This window comes from Staurois parvus, unplaced genomic scaffold, assembly GCF_062004578.1.
Source record: "Staurois parvus isolate SC_StPar_1 unplaced genomic scaffold, SC_StPar_1.0 ptg001336l, whole genome shotgun sequence".
Lineage (NCBI taxonomy): Eukaryota > Metazoa > Chordata > Amphibia > Anura > Ranidae > Staurois > Staurois parvus.
In genome coordinates, this window is record NW_028319132.1 from 359,042 (window position 1) to 384,747 (window position 25,706).

The window sequence follows — 25,706 nt, forward strand, 5'->3', positions numbered from 1 at the left end:
CCCCATTTGCATTGAATGAGGAAAGAACAAACAGAGGGCACACAGGCCTAGTGCATTACCGTAAAAAATGTTTAATAAAAAATAAAGTAGGTGTTGTACTCACAAACGACAATAAAGTCAAGGCACATCATAAAGAACAGCTGGATCAACACCGTGCTGAGTAACAGTCCGCAATAGGGAGTGTAGACATCCAATAGGCTGACGCGTTTCGAGGACTTGCCTCTTCCTCAGAGCCTATTGGATGTCTACACTCCCTATTGCGGACTGTTACTCACCGTGGTGTTGATCCAGCTGTTCTTTATGATGTGCCTTGACTTTATTGTCGTTTGTGAGTACAACACCTACTTTATTTTTTATTAAACATTTTTTATGGTAATGCACTAGGCCTGTGCGCCCTCTGTTTGTTCTTTCCTCATTCAGTATATTTGGATTCCCCCGGTCTATTTGAGGGCAGCAAGGTGTGTATGTTGCAGGACATTCTTAATGTGGTTGTAGCCTGCATCGAGTCCACCCCCAAGCGCTGGAGCATTTGTGTTTGCTGGCCCCATTTGCATTGTCTGTACTGGCATGGCACGCCCCATCCGATGCCAACTGACTCCAAAGCGTTATCCTTTGTGAAGTGGCAAGCAGGTGCAGTTATGCTACTTTCCTGGTTTACTGCCGGAGAATGAAGGTTTTTGGGGAGGTCTATGTGGTTGAGGTCCTGGATCTGCACACCTGCCATGACCACATTATGGGCTTCATGCATTATTTGTTGGTTTTATTTTATGGGGAAGATCACAAAAGGTGCTGAAACAGATATAGATGGTCAGGAACATCCAAAACTGAAAGGTGGGCAGGAACAGAATTTGAGATTTTGGGAAGGATATTCCCCTGTCAGAGTATGCAGGTGATACAAGATGTCATCAGGCTTCTCCTCTAATAAAAATATTAAAAGTCAACGCCACCTTTTTTAACATGTTACATGCTACACCCACAGACTTAGACTTGTAGCTCCCAACGAAATACAAGCGCAGTAATCACCAAAGTCTTAGTCCATTGACATCCAGTTCTCCGCTTGAATACCTGTAGCTCTGTACAGGCAGGGAGCAGTAGGAAGAGCAGTGCTTTGCAGGCTTCTGTGTAAAAAAATAAACACGTTTTATTCCTGCAAACATGGTAATTTATTATTTTTAAGGTGAACCTAGCCTTTAATTTTGAATGAACTAACTTGTAAAGGGATTATTCGTCAACCTAAAACATATGCTTCATTTTGTGGTAGATACTGTTTTAATCAGCCCCAAGTATTTTTTTTGCTCTTCTGGAAGTGCCATTACCTGACCTCTGAGGTCTACCCATCTGCCGCTTTGCCTATAGAGAATACAGATACATTTGACTTCCTTACGCAAGAGGAGTGAGACTCCTAGGCAGGGGAGGTACACAGAAGAACTGGTTGAGTTTTTAGATCTGTCCACTGAAGTCTTTATGTATTAAATAGAAAAAAAGTTGGTAGGTGATTCAAGTTGGCAGCTTCTGCTAAATACTGGATTATCTGCTATGGGTGGACTGACCTTTTACATTTTAGCCTCCAGCATGAGTCTTCTCCTTGTTTCAGAAATCTGAATGACCTTAAATGCATGTTACTTTATTTAAGAGGTACTAACCACAAGGATTGGTGTAATGGAGTAAGACGCCAGTGTGCCTTCCAAACATGATTAATGCCATTTAATATCATGGGGTTTCTATTCTTAGACAGTTATTTAAGATATATTACATTCATGCAATTTTCCTTAAAAGTTCAGCTTATTTACATTTGGGGTAATGCTCTGGCAAAAAAAATCAATCTGGTATTTAACCTCTTGTTTAAACCTGAGATATGGGTTGTACAAGGTGCTAACTAGTGTCACTCTCAGGCACTCACCTCTCTAGTGCTCCCTCACTGCTCCTTCCTCTGTCCTGGCCTCCACCATGATACCCGGTTTCGGCTAGTGTCAGAATTCATAGATGACAGTGATTTCACCTTTTCCATCATTTGTCTTTGCCGAGACCTAATGATTCACCTCCATGCCTGAGTACGGTAGCATGGGAGGAGGTCACATGCTCCCCCATAACTGGAAGCAGTGAGTATTATGCAGTGGAGACTACTGAGGTGGGTACAAAGTGGTCACAGGGCAAAGCAACAGGTTCATCTGCCTTCCTTTGCTGTTCCATTCAACCGCCAGAGCTAAAGGTATGTTGTGTAAGCATGGAGTCGCTGGAGTAGTAGCTTACACAGGTCCATGGACTATGACTTGCCCAGTACTGTCACATGGAGTGAGTCATGTGCTGCTACATACCAGAAAGTACTGGGGTATATCTTTCAGTTCATGATGAGTGGGACAGAGCGTGAGGGGTAAGTATATGCTACAGGGCATATTACAGTGGTATTAAAGCCAAACATTAACTATTCTTCACCACTTCAAGTCCGGACACTTTTACCCCCTTCCTGCGCAGGCCAATTTTCAGCTTTCACCGCTGCCACACTTTGAATGACAATTGCACGGTCATGCAACACTGTACCCATATGGATTTTTTAGCATTTTTTTTTAGACAGATAAAACTTTATTTTGGTGGTATTTATTCACCACTGGGATTTTTTTTTTTTGCTATATAAATGAAAAAGTCAAAACATTTTGAAAAAAAGGTTTTTCTTATAACATTTTGCAAATAAATAATCTTTCTTCATAAATCTTGGGCAAAATTTATTTAGTTCTCTTTTTAGTAAAAAAAAACCTCCAAATTAGTTTATAACCAAAAACTAAAATTTTGCAGAATTTTCTTTTACATTGTTATTTTTTTTTTTTTATATTATTTGTTTTTTTTGAACATACTATCACACTAGCAGAACAGTGTCACCATAGTGACACTACTACTTGTGGGGGGTGATGAAGATTTTTTTTTTTTTGTTTACACTGATTGCTTTTACACTCATAAATGCTATAAAAGCAATCATTTCTCCTTCTCTCTGGCTGCATTCTTGCAACCATTGAGAAATACTGTGAGAGCTGTGATTGGTCACAGCTTGTCATATGGTACACGGCTGTTGTGAATAGCTTAGTACCATGTGACTTCTGTGATCATTCACAGATTTCACTAGTAGTAAGCAATGATGTCAGAAGTGACATCTTGCTTACTACTATTCATGTGATCACTGATTGGCCACTAAATGATCACATGATCGGGACCTCACACAGAGGTCCCGTACAGCGATCAGTGTTCCGCTGTGTCCCCCGGGAACCGGATCACGGTACCGCGCACTCCCAGGGAGCGCGCACAGCTTGAAAATGCGGGCTCTGTTTATGAACGGCAACCCGCTCCTGCACTGCTCCTGTCCACCCGTTTATGTACATGAGCCGGACGGGAAGTGGTTAAAATGTTCCCTCCCCTTCCTACTTATCCTGCCTTTCCTGTGTAAAAAAGATGTCTGTACTTACCTTTTTTAATCTTGGTCGAGTGATCCTGTAGCTCCAGCTCCTGTGTCATGGTGTGCTCGACAAAATCACCCATAGGCTCCCATGGCTCAGCCATTCTCAGTGTTCCCTCCTCTACCCTGCAGCAGCTGCTTGCTGACAAGGGGGAGCTGGAGCTACAGGATCATGTGACTGGGCCAGAGCAGACTAAAAGAAAGGTAATAAAGATAGAAGAATAGGTAGGCTATTTATTTATATATATATATGTATATAATCAAAATACAATATAGAAGGGATGTGTATATACAAATAAATATTCCCTATAACTAATCACTCTATATAGTGTAAGGCCCCCAAAACTTGGGCAAACTGTAGTGACCCTAGACAAATTTTGTCTCAATGTTATTCTATTCTAAGTGAAGCTGCCCCTAATTAAAGCGGAGTTCCACTCACTCTGTCAAAAAATAAGTCAGCAGCTACAAAAACTGTAGCTGCTGACTTTTAAAAAACAGCCACTTACCTGTCCCCCGGTCCAGTGGTGTGTCCCCCGCAGCCCGTTTCACCGGCCGTTCTGTATTCCAGGAGGCCGACATCTTTAGTGTGGGCACCCGGCTGTGACAGCTTGCGGCTTCACAGCCGGGTACCCACTGCACATGCGCGAGTAGCGCTGCGCTTCATGAATGGTCCTGTAGTCTTCTGGGACCTGTCAGGTGTCCCAAAAGACTACAGGGGGGAGACCTTCAGCTTCCGATCGCCTAGTAGTGGGTACCTGTCAAATTCGGTTGCCCGCCCCCCAAAGGTGCCAGTCCTTAATGGAGAGCGATGAGCAGTCCTTAAAGCGGAAGGTCCCTTTTGGGTGGAGCTCCGCTTTAAGTGTGATTAACACTTACAGCATGCAAATAAAATATAAATAGATAGGCGCTACATTTGCCCAAACAATAAACTTCATATAGTGCAATAAGTACAAGATTAGTACCACCCGAGGGTTAACTCCATTTTGGTCCATGCAAAAAGATTTTAGCCTACAGCACCTGATGTGAAAAAAAGGTAAGTATCTCGATTTATTTATTTTTACAGGGGGTGTGCAGTAGGAGGGGGGCAATTCACCACTTTAAAGGTGCTGGAGACATCGATTGGGCAAAGCATAGGTTTGCTTTAGGAACAGGGGCGGACTGACCATTTGGAAACTCGGGCACAGCCCGAGGGCCCAGGTTCAGTAGGGGGCCCCATGAGATGCCCCTGGTACCTTTTCCTTTTTCATAGGCTTTTTTGAGTTTGGGCAAGGACACAGGGGCCCCATGATCCCCTATTGCCCGGGGGCCCCATGACTTGTCAGTCCGCCCCTGTTTAGGAATATGTTTAACCAATATACTGTATATTTTATTTTTGTTTAATATATACTGTACAGCTTGAATTTATTTTCTACTAAAAAATGCTGGCATCTCCTTAGATCTCCCAGTGTAACGTATTTCATTACAGAGGCTGTTCTTGGAAATAAATGAATTTCATCAGATACTGTAGGACTCTAGGAAATGAGTGGGTCATACCTGCCTATTAGTACAGGAATATGTGTGGCATTTATACTATACAGATCTAGCGCGGGGTGGTGCTTTAACGCTAGCAAACACAAATGTTAATATAGGCCTTCAGATGACATGTAGAGAAGATCCTACTGCATCCCATGTACACCGGAGAGAACAGCTCCTCCATCATTCAGCCACTCCCTTTCCAGCCACCCACGTATGTGCAGGCATCACTCCACCGCCACTTCCTCGTCATTCCTCTGTTCTCTCATTCTGCCCCCCCAATATTAAATGGCATCAATCATGTTTGGAAGGCACAGCGGTGTCTTACTCTGTTACACCAATCCTTGTTGTACAATGGACACGGAGACAGGAGATGCTGCCTGGCTGTATAACCTCCATGCTGGAGGCTTCCCCATTGCTCGCAGCCAATCCTTCTGCATCTCCGTAAATCCCTGGTTTCCATAGCAACCCCAAGATCTCTGCCTGCTTATGCTGCTGCTCAATGCAGATCATATCAGAAGATGGCAATCTATGCGTACAGAGTGCTGTGTCTCTATGTAAAGTCAGCGGACCAGGGATAGTGCGTGTGCAAATGAAGTGTGTGTGTGTTTTACCCGTGAGATAGACTTTTTTGTTATAATATAATGCAAAATCCATTAAAGTGTCGCTATCGGTGATGGACATTTTCTGTTGAGCTGCTCATGATGTGCCAGACTCGTTCAAAGGAACTGCAGACTTATATTTGTATATAACCAGCTACGGGGAAATAATTGATTCCACATACTGAATATAGGTGTGCAGCGCAGGGGTTGCTGGTACATCAAGGGAAAACAAGCCTTTTCTAGTGACCTGTATTTTTTTCTGCACTGGAACAATGCAAAGCACTGCAAGAGCACATAAAAGACAACTGGTTTCTATATGCCCTGTTCACACTAAAGCAGGCCATACAGGTAACAAAATGAGATTAGCAGCACTCCCTTTAAGAGACTGCTTCTAATCTCAGTTTGTTACCTGTATGAAAGACACCTGGTAGCCAGAAATCCTGCTGAATGATAGGGGATCAAATACTTATTTCCCTCATGAACATGCAAATCAGTGCATCATTTGTTAGACATGCATTTCTTTTGAATTTTTTGTTGCTATTCTGTCTCTTGGTGTTACAATACACCTACCATTCCATTTTTAGACTGATCATTTCTTTGTGAGTGGGCAAACATTCAAAATCAGCTGGGGATGAAATATTATTATTATTATTATACAGTATTTATAAAGCACCAATAGTTCACTCAGCGCTGTACATTACAAAGGGGGACAGAACATGTGACAGAACAATACCAATACAATGCAAAACATGAGGGGATTATTTCCTTCAATATATATTACACAATTTTATTTCCTTTAACCACAGGTTAAAGGAAATAAAATTGCTTGATTTCCCCATAAACACAGTCAGTGTTGATGATTATTATTTTTATTATACAGGATTTATATAGCGCCAACAGTTTGCTCAGCACTTTACAATGTAACGGGAGACAATACAGCAACAATACAGTTCAATACAAGAGGTTTGGAGGGCCCTGCTCCTTGAAACTTCCAATCTAAGATGAGGGTATGCCTCCTGCAGCGCCATTATGTTCTGCCAGCCTTCCCCGCTGGCAAAATACAGTGATCACAGCTAGCCGCTATAGCCGCCGACAGTGATCAGGTAAGAGCTGATTCACACATGTGCGGTGCGGATCGAAGCTCAGGTTTCACAGCTAATTGATACAGTAGTTGTTCAGCGGTTCAGGACAGGATTAGCTCAGGATTTTATCCTGTTCACACATGTGCAGTTTAGAAATGGTACCCATAGAAGTCAATAGCCTGTAATCCACACCTGCACCAGAACGCACTGCTCAGAAATTGTAAATGACTCTTTTTCAAACCACACTGAATCCACACCCCCAGTACACTGGACCGGACTGTGAATAGGCACCATAGGAAGCAATGCATTTTCACATGTCATGTGGATTGGATGCGGTTCAAATCGCATCCAGTCAGTGGTGTATTTAGGTTTCGTACTGCCCTAGGCAACACAAAAATCAGCTCCGCCCGCCCCCCACACAGAGACCATGACACTGACAAACACCCCCACGAAGAGAGCCTGACTTTGACAAACAACACCCCAGCCCCCACCCACTCCCAAGAGAGCTTTTACTACTACCTCCCCCTATACACTGGCAACCCCCCAACCCCTGCGAGAGAGAAGACACTCACCTTCACAGCTCTGGACATCCCTGGGAACAAGAATCGGGCTCTGCATACACTATCAAGCAGCCCGCAGCCTCTCTCAGATCCCAACTGGTCCCCATGCTGCGTGTGTCCCTTCTTCTATCCCTTCTTTCGGGGCCCCCTGAAAGATGCTGCTGCCCCCCTGAAAGATGCCACCCTAGGCAAATGCCTTGTTTGCATTGTGGTAAATACGCCCCTGCATCCAGTCCACTTATATTTGGACCGGCACTAAAAAAAAAAAAAAGGCTGGTTGTACTGAAGTCGATCGATGGATCAACTTCAGTACATCCAGCCTGCTCATAGATTTGGCTGGTTCTTGCTGAACAGACTGACCTGTCTACGGCCTTCTTAAGACGTTGGTATGATGTGCAGTATGGACATGCTACATTTTTCTGCAGGACGCTGCTGTGCGGAAACATGAGTGGAGTGTAAAATTTGTACCCTTTCAACAAAGCTGGGGGAAAAAGGTGTAAAATACAAGATATCGCTCAACACGACTATTACACCATTCTAGAGTGCAGCCAGTGCGAACATACTCGTGATGGGGAGCTTATGTTAGAATCGGGATAACGGAGAGGTTTAAGAGTAGAGGGAAATTTAGTATAATTGAGGTCTTCAGGTCATCACATTCTGTGCCACTTCCATTGCAATCATCCTGACATGTAAAGCTTATATTTTTAATTTGGGAGGTACATAGTTGTAGGGGTTGGTAAAGTGATTGTAAACCCTCACTTTGTAAAACAACCCATTCAGGTTAAAATAGGAAAGAAAAGCAAAACATTTGTGTATAAATTAAAAAAAAAAAAACATTATAAATACTTTATTTCCCCTCTTTCTTTTTTTTTTTTTTTTTTTTGTGATCAAATTCTCTCTGTACTCAACTGCATAAAAACTGGAGGAGGAGAATCAGCAGTACAGTGATCTTCCCAGTGAAAGGCAGTGCAGGGTGTGGGGGAGATGTCAGGACATATCTGATCAATGGAGGAGAGCACACTGACTTCCTAGGACAGCTAGAGAACTGGCCACATTGTGCTGTCATGCCCAGTGTGGTCAGTTTTAATAGGAGAGCAGTGGGATTGGCCTGTACACCAGGGATTTCACAGAAAGGAAGCAAAACAAAAAGATCAGGATACTTTTTTATACAAGTACATGGCACAGCAGGCAAATATCAAACAATATGAAATGTTGGGTTTACATATTGTGTAAGGCTGAACTACAGGTACAAAAATAATTAAATATATTCCTTAACCTCTTTACCACGGCGGCCGAACGCAAATGTGCAGCCTCTCGGCGTCGGGGCCTAGATGCAGAGCGACCGCATATTTGCGTTCTATTAAAAAAAAAACATGCTGAGAGCGCATGCCCTGCGCGCTCCCAGCACACATGTCCGGTACTCACGGAAAGGTCCCGATCTCCTTTCCCGATCTTGTGACCGCGTGTCACGGTAGTCACATGAACCTAAACCCTGCTCCGCCTCCCAGCTTCTGAAACCCTTAAAGGGCCGGGAGGCGCCGGTGCCAAGGGATTAATAGCCATTAAGGATATAAATCCACTGTGTGCATTAGATGCCTGTTCAAACCCAGATATTACCTTGTGAGAGTAGCAGTGACGTCATCACTGTATTGTACATAGCCTTTGCGGAGAGTAGACCTGTGGGAGGGACCAACAGGCTTCGCCCACTACAGGCTTCCTGCAAAAAACTACAGGAGGAGGCGGAGACCAGACTAGTCACCCTGTGAGAGCTGCAATGGCTGGTCTTCATTACAGAAATCTATACAGAGGTAATGTTTCACACTGGATCACTGAACAGATCTAGAAGAAATACACAAAGCACACCAAAATTCAAGAAAGGATACACATGACTTGTGTATTTGTTTAATATTTCTTTATCTCCGTTCAGTTTTTAACTATATGAAAAAATGACATTGTTTATGCAGTCTGGCCAGGCATGCCTCTGCACCTTTAAGGAGAGATGGGGTGTTCTTTAAATGAACTTGGTCTCAGTTTTGATCTTAGTAAGGCCCTTTAAAATGGGGCAGATTCCGTTTTGATCAGCAGGGGATCTGTGAGCTGATCCCCTGTTGATCGGAGCAGAGCTGGGGGATGACACATCCGTGTCCTCTCAGTATCTGCAGATCCTGCACTGCCCTATATGTGGCCGGCAGTAAATAGACTCCACTTTCTGTTTAGAACCCTGATACCTCTGATTCGTTCTCCTGTTTGTTATTGAACCTGATTGGACTCGGAGGCAGACGGGCATAAATGGACTTGTGTCTGTTTACACCTGCCTGTCCATAGAGATGATTAGACCTTTCCGATCAGGTCGGCCTGAAAAACTGACAGAATGATTTGATCAAAACGCCCGTCTGAAAGGGGCCTTAGGGTTTGTCTTAAAGCAGAACTCTGGTTAAAAATGTTATTTTCCCATGCAGTGAGGCTGTGCCCGCACTATGTGGGATAAGTATTTGCTTGTCAAGCATTTGCTTGTTTTTGTCTAGGGACTCTGTAAAGCTGTACTCATCCATTCCTCCGATCCTCAAAAAAAACGCACTCCCTACATCTAGCGGTGGACTGTTTCTGCCATCCTCACGTCCAGAGCTGGTCGATGTCAGGAACAGCCCATTCACAAGACTGCTAGTGTGCAGGGGGGCAGGATCAGCAGGGACCTGACTTGCTTTTGGAGGATCTGCTTATTAGGTATGTATATCTTTACTTTCTGAGCTCCTAGATAAAAATGAGCTTTTAACCCATGCAGTGCAGGCACAGCCCCACTGCATGGGAAAATAAAAAATGTGGCCAGATTTCTTCTTTAAAGGGGTTGATTGCTGGAGGACACTTCTATTTTCTGTATGATATTAACCACATCATAGTTCAGTTGTTGGTTGGTTGAGTGTTTGATGTATTGAAGCTGATGTATGAACAGACTCTATTCATGTGAACAGCGTGGATGGACAAAGACCCTGCTTCTGCTATATGTTAACTGCCGACCCCAACTGTTGATTGGATGCAGACACTTTTAGGCCAACAATTTTCTGTTGGACTCCCATGATTTTTTTAATCAAGGGATGTTGGGTAGAAGGAGACCAACAAGGCCACCCACTATGCAAATTTTGTCTGGTTCCTCAGGAACTGGTAGAAATTTGTAGTGGACAGTTTGTAAAATTTTATTTGTTTTTTTTCTTTCAAATTAATCTTTCCTTCCAGGACACTTAACACTAGATAACTAGCTTTAAAGAGACTATTATTTTGCCCAATCTGGTCTCTGTACACACTACCCCTTCATCAGGGCTGCTAAACAAGAAAAAGGTCTTGAATATAAAAATGAACATACAAGTACAAATATAACATAAAAATCAATGGGTATATACCTATTTGCATATAATATTGGATTCCAATAAATAGCAGACTCGAAGATAATATCTTGCATACAGACATCAAAGGTCACAACGCTTCATTAGCAAGCAGTAAAATGAATTTGGCGCTCCCAAAACAAGACCATATTTCAATCAACATTGGCCTGTTTTTATTGAGATGTTGTCTACCATTTTATTTGTTTTAGTGTTTGCTAATGAAGTATTGTGACCTTTGATGTCTGTATGTAAGATATTATTATCTTTGATTCTGCTATTTAATGAAATCAGATATTATGTGCAAATGGGTTTATACCATTAGATTTGTATATTACTTATTTTTAACTTGTATGTTCATTTTTTTATTCATGACCTTTTACTTTTATAAATAAAATAAACATGACCTTTACATTTTATACAAGGACCTTTGTATTTAAGTGGGGGTCTGTTTGGCACCTAAAATCTGTTGGCTTTTTCATGCTATGAATTAGTTCTATCATTAAAAACCTTGGACTTTTGGGTGCCTGTTTGGTGCTCTCATTGGACTGTATATATGTGAATTTTCATCTCTGGGTTCTTTCTTTGTTTCTAAGGGAAGTTCCTGTTTTGTGAACTGCTCCCGAACCAGAGCCAGTGTGCCCAGTGACAACTTCAGTGACCGTTAAAAAATCTAAATTAGGTCCACGTTTGTTTTTTTTTGTTTTTTCCCCCAAGTTTCTCTTGTTAGGGCACCTCTACACCCAGCGATATTTGTCTTTGTGCCACTCCCTCCCACCTTCCTCACCAACGTGACGGTGTTCGGGCCTTGGGATTTCCGCATCTTGGGAGGAAGGGAAGGTCACATATTCTCCCATATCTGTAGGTACTAGGTATTTCTGAGTGCTCGGACAAACAAATGGATTGGTGGGGAAATGGTGCTGGAACTAGCAGAGATGAGACTTCCCATGCAGGGATATGAGACTGTCTTCCCCCCCAGGTAGGCGATTGAAGGAAAGAAAATTGCTGAATTTCCCCCATCAACACTAACTGCGCTATTGTATTCTGACAATTGGAGGTTTCTCTTTCACCAGAATACAGTGATCACTGCTGGCGGTTATAGCCACCGGCAGTGATAGCAAAAAAGAAACTCCAGACAGGTTAGTTCCACTGAAGTAGATCGATTTCAGTACAACCAACCTGCCCGTAGATGGATCAAAAATCAGCCAGTTCCTGCTGAACCGCCCAAATTTCAATCCATCTATAGCCAGCCTAACAGTCCATCCACCTTACAGCCCATTATAGTCAGCACCCATTCACACCTAATGTGTATGTTACCACACACAACACATGGCAACATACGTTAAGTGTTCTGGTGCAATGTGGTGTCATTGATTCTGAATGGCATCACAATGCACCTTCCTATAGCTGTGCGCATATTAATGCAAAGCAATGCATTCATGCACCATTTTTTTGGCATTGCACTGCAATGCAAATTAGTGTGTTTTTGTGTAATCTAGGCATAACTTGCAGTGCCACTCTAAGCAGAGATAAGGGACTTCCGGTTGCAGTGAAGGGAGCAGGGGCCTATAAACCATTCACAGGTGTAGAAGTATCATCAGAGAAAGAAAGAAGCACCGCTCACTGACACAGTGCATGAATATGTGGATGAGTGTGGCCTCAGCCAGTGCCGCTCCATCCAGGCCCTGCAATGGCATTGACTGAGGCCACACTCATCCACACATTCATGCACTGGGTTGGGGAGCTTTGCTTCTTCCTGTCTCTGAGTGTGTTGCCCCTTCAATATACATCTACTGGAAGATGCGTCGGGATGCCATTCATAATGAAAGCCACCAGACTTTACCAGCACAATTAATGGGCTTTGTGGTAAAGCACACATTTGCAAGGGGGGCACTGTCAGGTAGGCTGTACAGGGCCCCATGATTTCTAATGGCGGACCTGCCTTCAGGGCGTAGGGGTGGGAAAAAAAAGCGCCCATGAATTTAAGGGTTGGGATCCTGGTAGGGCCATGGTTTGGCATTTTGGCGAGGTCAGTGTGCCAGACTGCAGTGGTCCAGGGAGATTAGTGCACAGTGGTTCTGATTTAAAAAGCGTTTAGAAAGGGCTGTCACTTGCTGCTGCCTTGTGGATGGGGACTCAAGTATAAAGGCTCATGTACACTGCAGTGGATAAACTCATGTTTAGAAGCTGTTCAGCATTTTTTGCAGCAGCCCCTGAACTCACCCGGTTTTCGTATGTGTCCATGTACACATTTTCGTTTACAGGCATTTGGGTTTACAGTTGTTTTTTTGAACGCAGAAAACTTGCATTCAGCTGTCAATTTTATCAGCATTTCAAATGCAAAATGCTTATAAGCGTGGCAAATTGTGTTTACAAGCGTTTGCTTTTGAAATTTTTTTTTTTAACTCTTCCAGTTCCCTATGCTGTCCAGAGCATTTTTTCATCATGAAAAATGCATGTAAAGCATTTTCAAGGTACTGAGATGGACAAAACACTGAACACAGGATGTTCCTACCAAGCTTGTCACACATTGTAATGACCAATTCACACCTCAAACCTCTCCCACCCTTGGGAACAAAAGATATGTTAATGACCATTCAGACCTCAAATTCCTCATGAAGACCCCCTGCCAGATGGCCTTAATGACTCCCTCCACCAGACACCTTTCCCACCCTTGGAAACAAAACAAATGTTAATGAGCAACTCACCCCTAAACTAATAGCTAATGTAAACACATACTACTGTCTCTGCTTCTACTCTCTGTATTTCTCTAAAACAGTCTGAAATAGTTAATAATTTACCACTTTTCAGTGCATTCTGAGCATTTGGGAGGTTCTCTTGTGCTTATCTTTAAAAAACCCTTCTAAATGCAAACGCACATAAACTCGTTATGCAAACACGGCTAAACAGATGTTTTTTAAGTACTTTTTCCAGCAGTCCTTTTCCATCATTCAGAAGTGTCCTGTGTACATGGGGCCTTAGAAGTCCTTCGGTGTGATGTATGGGTGTCTGTGATTCAGCAACTCTGCCATGTTTAGTCAGCTTATGTTACTGGAATTGTTCAGCCAGTGTACAGCAATTCAGCAATTGAGCATAATTATTAGGCAACAGGGGTGGACTGACAACTCATGGGGCCCCCGGGCAATAGGGGATCATGGGGCTCCTGTGTCCTTGCCCAAACTCAAAAAAGCCTATAAAAAAGGTACCAGGGGCATCTCATGGGGCCCCCTACTGACCCCGGGCCCTCGGGCAGTGCCCGAGTTTCCAAATGGTCAGTCCGCCCCTGTTAGGCAACATCACACGTTCATCCGGTCATTCGCCCCAGTTCACTGAACTAATACAGCACATTCATTTGCCTTATTTTCCCACTTATTAGCCAAATTAGACAACATGCTGGCGCAAGCACATGTGGCAACCAACAGCCCTCGGTTTTGATTCAAATTATATCACATTCATTACACTTTCAAAGGAACATCGAGGTCTCAGTAATATTCACCATCTTTGTAACATGGTGAATATTTCAGTTTCTTTCATTTAAAGAGATGTCTATTGGTTTTGTATAATATATAGTTATAGTTGTGTGTGTTTGTGTAAACAAACATAAACATATTTTGAATATTTTCAGCCGGAAGGTGGCACTGAAGGCTCCTTTTCACGTTTTTTTGGCTATCCTCATCTGCTTTGCTGAAAAAAATCTGTCTACAGAGCTCAAAAACTGCGAAGCTGAAAATCTGAAATTTACACACAAGTAAATGATTTAGAACAGTGACTGCTCCCCGACTGCTTTCTATGTTCAATCCAAGCACATATTCTGTCCCTGGGAATATAGTGTCATGTTTGCATCCTGTCTTAACCGTTGGTCCATTTTATAACTCAACTCTCTAATACACGTTCTTTATGGACCCTAATCTAGTTCTTTAGATAAGGCTTTTAATCTTAAACTACCGTTTTTAATTTGCCGCCATATGCGGAATACATGGCAGCTAAATGGACATGCTGCTTTTGAAACATATATGTGTAATGATTGATGGTGGGGTATGGTTGCCCACCTTCTGTAATATTTTGGACAATCTGTGAAATTGTTTTTAAAAAAATAGGCATCAATGTTGCTTGGATCACCCAAAAAGAAAACCAGAAAAAACACTGCTAACTTTGAAGTCACAGCAGTAAGTAGACTTGCTAACCTTACACCCCCCCATGCACAAATAAAAAATCCCACGAAAATACTGAGTAGCCCTAAAATTGTGAGACTCTCCTGCACCACGTTCAAGGGTCATTAGGGCTCATTCACATTTGACTGTTTTTCCAACTCTTGCCAAACGCCCCTATAGCGTTTGACAAGCGTTGGTCCGGCGTTTACGGTGCATTTTTAACGCTCCGCAAATGCCGCATGCGCGGTTTAGCGGAAGTTGCTAGGCGTTTGGCAAGCATTAAAAACGCCCCACAAATGCCTATAATGAAGTTTGAATGGTGTTAACGCTCTGCAAACGCCCCACAACCGCGTCGCCGGGCGTTTTGCGGAGCGGCACCATAGACTTGAATAGGAGGCTTCAACGCCTCCTGACTCGACCAGAGGCTTCCTGTTTGCCGCGACGCTAATGCTCCCGTTTGAACAGCACCATGTGCTGCAATGTGCAGAATTTTCCCAGGCGTTTGGGAAATGGTAAAAACACTTCCCAAACGCCTGTCTGCCGCTTGCTATCAAGGCTAGTGTGAACGTAGCCTAAACTTGGCATTCCCTGGAATTTCACCGGATGGAGTGTATGATGCTATTATCCAGGTGCTGCAGACAGAAGCTGGGAAGAACAAGTACAGTTAATATTTCTTTTTTTCTTGCATGGAGGAGGGAGGAGCACAGGAAATAAGCAGACCTTGCTTTTTCTGGTGCAAGATTGGCTCAACTGCTATTGTGCAGACTTGCCTGATGCCCCATAACAAATAACATCTGTGTGAGGTAGCCTGTGTACTCTGTGCATGGTGCAGAGTGTTTTTCCTGCTCCAGCTCACTTTCACAGCGTGGCTTTCCTTAGATTCTTATGCTGCTGGGCAATCTTGCATTGTGTGTGTCAGTTACAGTTTCTGACCGGCATGACAGGGTGACTGTAGGCCAGCTTGATGTGACTATATTATGTTGTTCAAATCTGTTCCTATGCATAAATTTATTTCTATATGTTCATGGGGAATCCCTTTTTGCCTCATTACTTTGCTTCGCATTGCTACAGTACAGAATTGTGCATTACTGCTCCTGAAAATTAAGTATATACGTCCCCTGACTAATTGGAAACAGTGAACTACCTTTTAAGCTAATTTCTTATTTCAGCAGTTGCAAAAGTGGTTGTAAACCCTTTAATTTAAGCAGTGAATTGATTAGCCTCAGATGATATACAGAGGTGAAACAAATTCTCCAGTACCTGTTTATCTGCTGCCATGTTTTCTGTACAGCCTTTTACAACACACCAATGAAAGCATTTTTCTCAGCATCAGAAAGCAGGGGGTCTGACCTCGCACACACTGCAGAGCTAGAGCACAGAGTGTAATCTGAGAGCCTATGGGAGGAAAGAAACCCCCACCCACGCAGGCTAGAGAAACTTAGAGCTGAGGGTCCTCTGCTGTGTGCTGGATGGGGACGAGCCATCTCCCAGGACGCTGTCGGCTTTAGCCATGCAGATAGTAGAGGGAGACATGCAGATAGTAGAGAGAGGAGAGGTCAGAAAGGAACCAGACACCATGTTTTGGATTTAGATTAGTACAGACTGTAGTGGGATATACTTTGTTCATTTTTCATGTGTATGGTTTACAACCACTTTAAATGATTGCACTGACTGACCCACTAGGTGCTAATTTACAAAACCCTATTCCTTACACAATAACAAAAATATGGAAATGTACACATGTAAATATATGGAAATGTACACGTGTAAAAATATGGAAATGTACACATGTAAAAATATGGAAATGTACACATGTAAAAATGTTTTAACTTTTAACCCCTTTACAATCACCCAACACTGATAAAGTGCCTAATGTTTGTAACCCTTTACAATCACCTACTACACATAGATTAATGCCTACACGTCTCACATATGTGTCGTTGGGCTGCTGATATTTCTGTGCTTAAGAGCCGGCTCACCTCAAGCTCCCAGCTTAGAGACCAAGCTGGGAAAAAATGCTCTTGGTAACCGCTAATGATCAGTAGTTGTTGGGAACGGCTACATAAGCTACTTTCTCTTTAGTTGAAGTATTGGAGACCTTGTGAATGCAGTAGGGTCCAGCAAGACAGGGTACATTGCAGATTTGTAGTGTAATAAAATTAAAGTTATACAATTTAGACTTCTCTTTCAGAATGCTGTAAAAGAAATTCATATTTTGTAGTGTTAAGTTTTAGAATGGCCAATGTTTTAGTATAATGCATTTGTCTTTATTTTGCAGGTTGGAAGGCCAGGGCACCCTATAATGATTTTTCTAATGACATTTGCGGTTACAAACCACAATGACCCTTTCCCAGTCACAGAATGAACGTATAACCCTACTAAGTGGTGCACCGAAATGAAAATTCTGGTGCTGAAACCAAAAATTCAGGATGTACTTGGCCGGGGGCTCAATTTTTTTTTTTTTTTTTTTTTACTTTTAATGTGTATTTTTTTTTTTAACTTATGATTTTATATGCTAGCACATAAGGGACCAATAGTCCCCTTTGTGATAGCATATAAGTGACAGGTCCTCTTTGTAGTGGGAGGGGGTGGGGAAGGGGGCAGTGTGTAAAAGGAGAAACGCAGTGTATACAGACAGGCTCTCTCACTTGCTGCCGCTAAATGTCATTGCCGGATTTTAAATGCAATTGCTGGCTTCTTCTTCTTTTTTTTCTTCACCTTATAGCTTCTAGAACAGTGGTTCTCAACCTTCCTAATGCCGTGACCCTTTAATACAGTCCCTCATGTTGTGGTGACCCCCAACCATAAAATTATTTACCCAGTAATTATAATTCACGAGTGACCTTTTACCTCCAATACTGCTGCTTTCAACACAGTAGCTGCTTTTAACAGAGTAGCTGCTTTCAACACAGCAGCTGCTTTCTACACAGTAGCTGCTCTTTACACATCGGAAATATGTGTTTTCTGATGGTCTTAGGGGACCCCTGTGAAAGGGTCGTTCGACCCCCAAAGGGGTCGCGGCCCACAGGTTGAGAACCACTGTTCTAGAAGGAGCTGTCATTTGCCCCACCGCTAAAGTAAACAAAGGAGCGGGGTCACGGGGTAATGTCACTTAAAAACAGGCAATGACATTTAATGGTGGCAAGTGAGGGAGCCTGTCTGTATACTCTGCTCCCTCACTGTATACACTGCTTACCTCCTCTCCTGCCTTTCTTCCAAATCCCAAGCTATAAGGTGAAGGAAAAAAAAAAAAAGCCAGCAATTGTATTTAAAATCCAGCAATGGCATTTAGCGGCAGCAAGTGAGAGAGCCTGAAAAGTAATAGGGGAGAAATATTCCAATGGGGACACTAGCTCTGGTGACCAGGTGGTCCCCAAGGAATTCCCTCAATTTGTAGGGATTTCCTGCCACTTCCTGTTTGGCTGTGGGACAGGAAGTGAAGGAAAACCTCTGCAATGGGACACAGATGGCAAAAAAAAAAATATGACAGGTTATAACTCTGCCTTGCTCTATCCAAGTCTATAGTTCTACTTTTAAACTTTTTTTTTTTTTATTCTGCTTCTCTCCTAATGGGATGGTTTCCCTTCATTTTCTACTCCACAAACAAAGCTGGAAACAAATGTAAAAAATGGTATAAAAGTGAGCGCTCTTGAAGGGTAAGCTGCTGGACACTCAAGGTACCCAAGTTAAAACCCTAATAAAACTTCATTACAAAATAGTGCAGCGCTATGGGTATGATGTAGGTCATTCAAGACTAAAAGTCAAAATATCTAAACGCACAATAGCACATGTCAGTTAAAACAAGACTAAAAATCAAAATGTCTAAACGCATAATATCACATGCAATAAGTCAAGGCAAGAAAAAAAATTATATAAAAAGAGTTCAGTGTTTTCATTAGAGTCTTATAAAGTGCTTTTCTTATAAAACCGTGGTGGTGTTCCAAGTAATATAGGGGGATTGTGCACTCACCAGATGCACAACAAAAATCCACAGAAGCTTCCTTCAGGATCTGGTCTGGAATAGGGGAAGTTGTCCTCCCTCTGGATGATTGGTCTGGTCAGGGACACCTGGAATAAATCCTCCCTCTAGGTGGGTACTGACGGTGGGAACCCTCAGGGTGGTAAGAAGAAGATTCAATAGGCTGGAGGTCCTCTTAAGGGATAGATGGATGTAGGTCTCCTGGGTGTAGGATCTCCCTTCTCCAAAATCCTTGAAGATGTTGGATCCAGCAGGAGCTATGAATAAATAAAAGATAAACGGTTAAAAAGACTCATCGTGTGGTAATTGGATACAGGTGGGACATCCAGCCGTCCAGCAGCAAGCTATGCCTATAGGATCAGGAAGTAGAGTCCAGGATGTGCCTCAAAAATGAAGCTTGGAGAGCAGAGTTAGATGTAGCAGGTGAAAGGCTGGAAGCAAGATGAGATCTCTCAAAAATAAGGGGATAACCCCTTGTAGGCGGTTGTCACCAGAACAGATTTCCCAGTGGAAAATTTTCCGTCACCTAGTGTTCTTCAGACAACTCAAACATTTTGGGGGCAGTTCTCACTAGAATCAACAATCAGGATGAATTTCAAAGGTGATGAAGTAAGAAATTTTGTTAGATGAAGTTGGTGTTTGCATAACACAGAACATTTGTGTTTTAGACTCCCGTGTTGCTCTAGAACAGGGGTAGGCAACCTTAAAAAGGTGGAGATCTACGGGAACAACATGGGAGAAGTCAAAGATCACCAGGCACAGTATCACCTCAGTACATCTAATTTAACTTAAGTGCCTTACTACTGTGTTTAACCACTTCAATACTGGGCACTTTTACCCCCTTCCTGCCCAGGCCAATTTTCAGGTTTCAGCGCTCTCACACTTTGAATGACAATTGCGCGGTCATACAACATTCTACCCAAACTAAAATGTTATCATTTTCTTCACACAACTAGAGCTTTCTTTTGGTGGTATTTAATCACCACTGGGGTTTTTATTTTTTGCTAAATTAACAAAAAAAGACCAAAAATTTTGAAAAAAACATGCGGTTTTCTTTGTTTCTGTTATAAAAGTTTGCAAATAAATAATTGTTCTTCATAAATTTAGGCCAAAATGTATTCTACTACATGTCTTTGAAAATAACCCAAATTAGGATGTATTTTTTAGTTTGTAGGAAAGTTATAGAGTTCACAAACTATGGTATAGATCTGAATATTGATCAATCCTGAAGTACTGACAGCCAACCTAATTTCTTGAGGTCCAAGAATGTCAGAATAGTACAGATATTCCCCAATAGTACAGATATGACCCCTTTTTGCAAAGTAGACAGTCCGACGTACTTCATAAGAGGCATGGCGAGTTTTTTGAAGTTGTATTTTTTTTGTCATTTTTTGGAAAATTAAAAAATTAAAAAAATTATTTTCACTATTTTTTTTTTACATACTGTCACCAGTGCAGTACAGCGTCATCATATAACTGGCATGGCGGTGAACAGGGACACTGACTGGTGCCAGTATGAAAAAAAATAATAATTTTTTTTAACTTTTTTTTTTTTTATTATTTTTAATTTGTTATATTTTTTCTTTTTTTTAAGACTTTTTTTTCATATTTCACTATGACCAAAGTAGTACAATGTTACCATGGTTAAATCAGGTGTTGAAAAGTAACACTGTACTACTTTGGGGAAGTGATCAGTATTTTTTTTTTTTTTACACTATTTGCCTGTAGCAAAGAATTACTTTGCTATAAGCAAGCATTTACCTGAATGAAATCGATTTATTCAGGGGTTTATTTTTTTTTTTTGTGCTTAGCTGTGATTTGGCCACGGCTAATCACATGACACAGCTGGGCTGTGATTGGCCCAGCTTGTGCATGTGATCACTGTGACCATTCACAGCTAGACACACTAGTATACAATGGATGGCATGAATGAAGCCATCCATTGTATACAACTGTCATGTGACCTGCTGTGATTGGTCACAGCAGGTCACATGGTACCGGCAACGGGGCCGGTACTCATATCTGTCATCGGCCGTGTCCGAGGTACACGGCCGGTGACAGATCGCGCCGCTGCTCGGCTCTGCAGGCGCATGAACTGCGCATGCTCGAAAGGACGCCATATGGCTTCCACCCGGGAAGGTGAGGGTTTTTACCGGCCGCCATTCGGCCATAGGCTGGGCGGGAAGTGATTAAATCAGGCAAGCATTGGTTTAAATCAGGTGTTGAAAAGGCAATATCGTGATCAGATCGTCCATGTGAAAGAGCCCTATGGAGCATTTTTCATTTACGCATTGCAGCCTAAAAATGTTTAGAATAATATAATGTAGACAGCTTGGTTTTTTTTTTTTCTAAAACTACACGGTACAAAATCTGGTGCAGCTTTGAATAGATACCAATCAGCTTCCAGGTTTTAGTGTTGAAGCTTAATTGAACAAGCTGAAGTTAGAAGCCAATTGGCTACCATGCACAGATGCATAATATTTTGAGTGCACCGGTTTTAGTATATCTCCCACAGTATTTATTTTCTCCCACAATACCATAACGACTCTGGCCTAATTTTTAAATTCATGTAAATATGCACTAAGCATCCTTTCCCAACTGGGATGTTGCCTGGGTTCACCAGAGGTTCTGCAGCATTCTGGTTGAGGAAATGTTTCAATAGAGAGTTGAGGCGGAGAATCAAGGAACTGTATGCAAGTGTAGACTGGAAACCATGACATTTGTGTGCCAATCAAATCTAGGCCTGAGCAAGGGATTTGGGGAGGGTGTCTCTTCAGTCCCAGCCTTCTTTGCCTCCCAGCCTCTACCTTGCAGTACTGTGTAAACACACATTGCACCCGACTTTATGGGCTCATTTGCCACATGCCTTACACTGGTGGCAAAGTATCAGGAGGTTTAGCTTGAAAGTGATAGTCCACCAAACGGAGAAGATGCCTGGTACAGTAAATCTGTTTTTTTTTTTTTTTAGAAAGCCTATATTTATGTGGATGGAGTCCTAGATTGTAAGCTGGAAAGAGCAGGGCCCTTGAACCCCTTGTGTTTTGTTACTGTATTGTCTCATGTTCTGGTCCCCACTATAATGTACAGCGCTGAGCAAACCTTTTAGCGCTATATAAATACTGTATAATAATGTGTGTAAATGTATGCAAGTGTGTATGTGCATGTACATTATATTGCCAAAAGTATTGGGACAGCCCTCCAAATCATTGGATTCAGGTGTTCCAATCATCTCCATGGCCACAGGTGTATACAATCAAGCACCTAGGCATGCAGACTGCTTCTATAAACATTTGTGGAAGATTGGGTCGCTCTCAGGAGCTCTGTGAATTCAAACGTGGTACTGTGATAGGTTGCCACCTGTGCAATAAGTCCATGCATGAAATTTCCTTACTACTAAATATTCGACGGTCAACTGTTGTATTATAACAAAGTGGAAGCAACTGGGAACAACAGCAACTCAGCCATGAAGTGGTAAACTACATAAAATGGCAGAGCGGGGTCAATATATACTGAAGCGCACAGTGCGTGGAAGTCACTAACTGTCTGCAAAGTCAATAGCTAAAGACCTGCAAACTTCGTGTGGCCTTCAGATTAGCACAACAACAGTGTGTAGAGAGCTTCATGGAATGGGTTTTCCATGGCTAAGCAGCTGCATTCAAGCCTTACATCACCAAGTGCAATGCAAAGCGTCAGATACAGTGGTGTAAAGCATGCCACCACTTGACTTTAGAGCAGTGGAGACGTGTTCTCTGGAGTGACCAATCGCGCTTCGCTGTCTGGCAATCCAATGGACGTGTCTGGATTTGGCAGTTGCCAGGAGAACAGTACTTGCCTGACTGCATTGTGCCAAGTGTAAAGTTTGGTGGAGGGGGGATTATGGTGTGGAGTTGTTTTTCAGGGGTTGGGCTTGGCCCCTTAGTTCCAGTGGTGCCAGCATGCCAAGACATTTTGGACAATTTCATGCTCCCAACTTTGTGAGAACAGTTTGGGGATTGTTATTATTATTATACAGTATTTATAAAGCGCCAATGGTTCGCTTAGCGCTGTACATTACAAGGGATGGCCCCTTCCTGTTCCAGCTGCGTACCAGTGCACAAAGCAAGGTCCACAAAGACATGGATGGGGTTTGGGGTGGAGGAACTTGACTGGACTGCACAGAGTCCTGACCTCAACCCGATAGAACACCATTGGGATGAATTAGAGCGGAGACTGTGAGCCAGGCCTTCTCGTCCAACATCAGTGCCTGACCTCACAAATGTGCTTCTGGAAAAATGGCCAGATATTCCCATAGACACCCTCCTAAACCTTGTGGACAGCCTTCCCAGAAGAGTTATAGCTGCAAAGGGTGAGCCAACTCAATATTGAACTCTACGGACTAAGACTGGGATGCCATTAAAGTTCATGTGTGTATAAAGGCTAACGTCCCAATACTTTTGGCAATATAGTATATGTGGGTATATGTAGGTGTGTGTTGTCAAAATGTCTCATAAGAGGTATTGCTGTGCAATGAATTGGGTGGAATGAATCCTCGGGGGTGCTGTTCTGTGTATGTTAAATTCTTCTGACCCTTGTACTCTGTTCACTATGATGTACATTACAAACAGTTGATTAACAGTGTTCTAAAGCAGGAGTGCTCAACCTTTTGAAGAGCAAGGGCCACATAAGTGATTGGGTAACTGATCACAATGAACGATGGGGTTTTACCGCCCCCAAATTGGGTGTGGTGCACTTTCTAAAACCACTCCAAACCCTCAGGATATGATAGAAGTCTATGGCTTAGTGCAGCTAACCTGCAGGGAAGTTTCAGGTGCACTGTGCTACACTTGTGGATCTGTATAAAAGCAGCCTAATAACTGTTTTTTCTAATATGCCCATTGCAAAAGTGCTGTCTTTATGATGTTTAATACCTTGACCCTTTCTCCTCTTGCAGCTTCTGCTGGCATATCTCTCCAGGCTGCTAGAAAGGTCCCAGGTGAAGTGCACTTGGTATCACTACGCCTGGGACAGGAGCCAGCACTACAGAGGAAGCATCAGCTTATGCGGCTCCTGCTCACTGCTGGTGCTGACTCCATGCACTTTGATGCTCTGGGATGGTGGGTTGGCAACCCATTGATCATGATGTAGGCTTGCCAATATGCCATCCATGGACATATACTTCCCTGGTTTGAGGTCGTAGGTCATGTCAGAGGGCTCCGTGGGCCCACGGGATAGGCACCACTGTTCTAAAGGAACCACATGACCTGTCCCTGTATGTTCGGCAGGAACACAGGACTCATTAAGACGGGTTCAGAATACAATTTGCATTTCTGACTGCAAGATCATTGAGGGAATATGCGGTCCACAGGTCTTATGTAGCTGGAAGATGTGATTGTAGTTCAGTTACTAACTCCGTGACTACAATGGCAATAATAGCATTCTTCACAGAAATTTTCCACCTTGCTGTAAAAAAATCTACAATTAGCTATAAGGTTGGGCCCCTTTTGATTTTAATATCTATCTTTCAATCTATATTTGTCTATAACAAATTTCTTCCTTACGGTAGGCTACCTATCCTACCTATACTAAAGGTAATTGTTAAGAGGTTATCAGTTAAGTTATCATGTCACCCAATATTTGGTTTCTATTCAGTAGCCAAAAAAGGCATTCAAAAAAGAGGGGTTTGTGAAAAGAGATTCACAGAAAAGCGGCTACATAATGAATAGAACGTGACACTCAGAAAATTTCCAAAAATTATGCTTTATTACACATATATAGATATGACATATGGGCATATGCCCTGGTTTACCATCACCTCAGTATGAGACAATAACACACAGACCTAAAACCATATAAAATGACATCAAGACCGGTCTAAATGCATGTGCAACAGAAAGAATGACTACAAGAGTCTAATACCTCTGCAGCGCAAGCACATAGGTGAACACTTCCATGGGGAGGTGTATCCAAAAATTGTACCATAAGTATACCATAATATTGAATATATAATAAATGACAATATCAATCTGGTGAATCCCAATAAGGGAATCCAAAAATTATACTATGGATATATATATATATCACATGTATGCAAGGCAGCAGCACAAAAAGCGTGAAGAAGAGAACAATAGGCCTAGGGCCTGTATGGAAAAAGACATAAATGTCCAATATATGATACAATGCATTCCTGTGCCAGCACACGTGGTTGGGGCCCATTCATCTGTAATATGAACAGCTGTATCTCAGAGCTTTTGAATGAAAATAAGCCCCAGTTATTCCCAGGATGGGAGAAAAGATGCAAATAGCAACATTCTGCTTGAAATGGTGTCTTCACCACTGTTTGTGGACTACACACCACCTTTTGTAGAAAAAACAACAAGACATATCCCAAGGTATCTTCTGCTTGTAGAAATATATATGGTGTTATATCTTGTGTCCTACATAAAGCACCATGATGTCCCCATCCTGTAGTAAAACAAATAATGTGGGAAGTCACTGACAGAGCTTACACTCAGTAAGATATATAGATCATATAGATCACAGAGGATCATATATCTAATGTCCCGCAACAATCCACTCACCACCTGTGCTGTGGAAAATGAGAATAAAAGAAATGTCCTTCATGGGTATTGCCATACACGGCCACAGAGACCAGGGAGCCACCGCTGACATCCACCGATATACCGCGGGCTCCAGCCCCCTCTTGGCGCTTGTGCTGCTCACACTTGCCTCATGGCATGTGAAGATGGCTTCCTCCTCATGGACCAGCGTGCGTTCCACCTAGTGCGCATGACCGGAAGTGACGTAACTGACGTATGACGTCAACGCGTTTCGCCGATGGGCGTATCTCACTCAGCTTCGTCAGGACCAATGAGATAACTGCATTTCAATATCCTATTTATAGTGGGTAAGAACCCACCCATTTATGCAAAAGAGGATGACCTGCAATTATTCTAATGGGAAAGAACAAGGGGGGGGAGGCTAAATACTTAGCACAGCTGCTGGTCTTAATAAAATTAAAAGAAAAC

The 25,706-nt window shown here is 42.6% G+C and overlaps 1 protein-coding gene across 2 annotated transcripts in view; it reads left to right on the forward strand.

Moving 5' to 3' along the window:
• GNAO1 (G protein subunit alpha o1) overlaps positions 1–25,706 on the forward strand; it is a 378,391-nt gene that overhangs the window by 290,571 nt on the left and 62,114 nt on the right. The window lies entirely within an intron of this gene.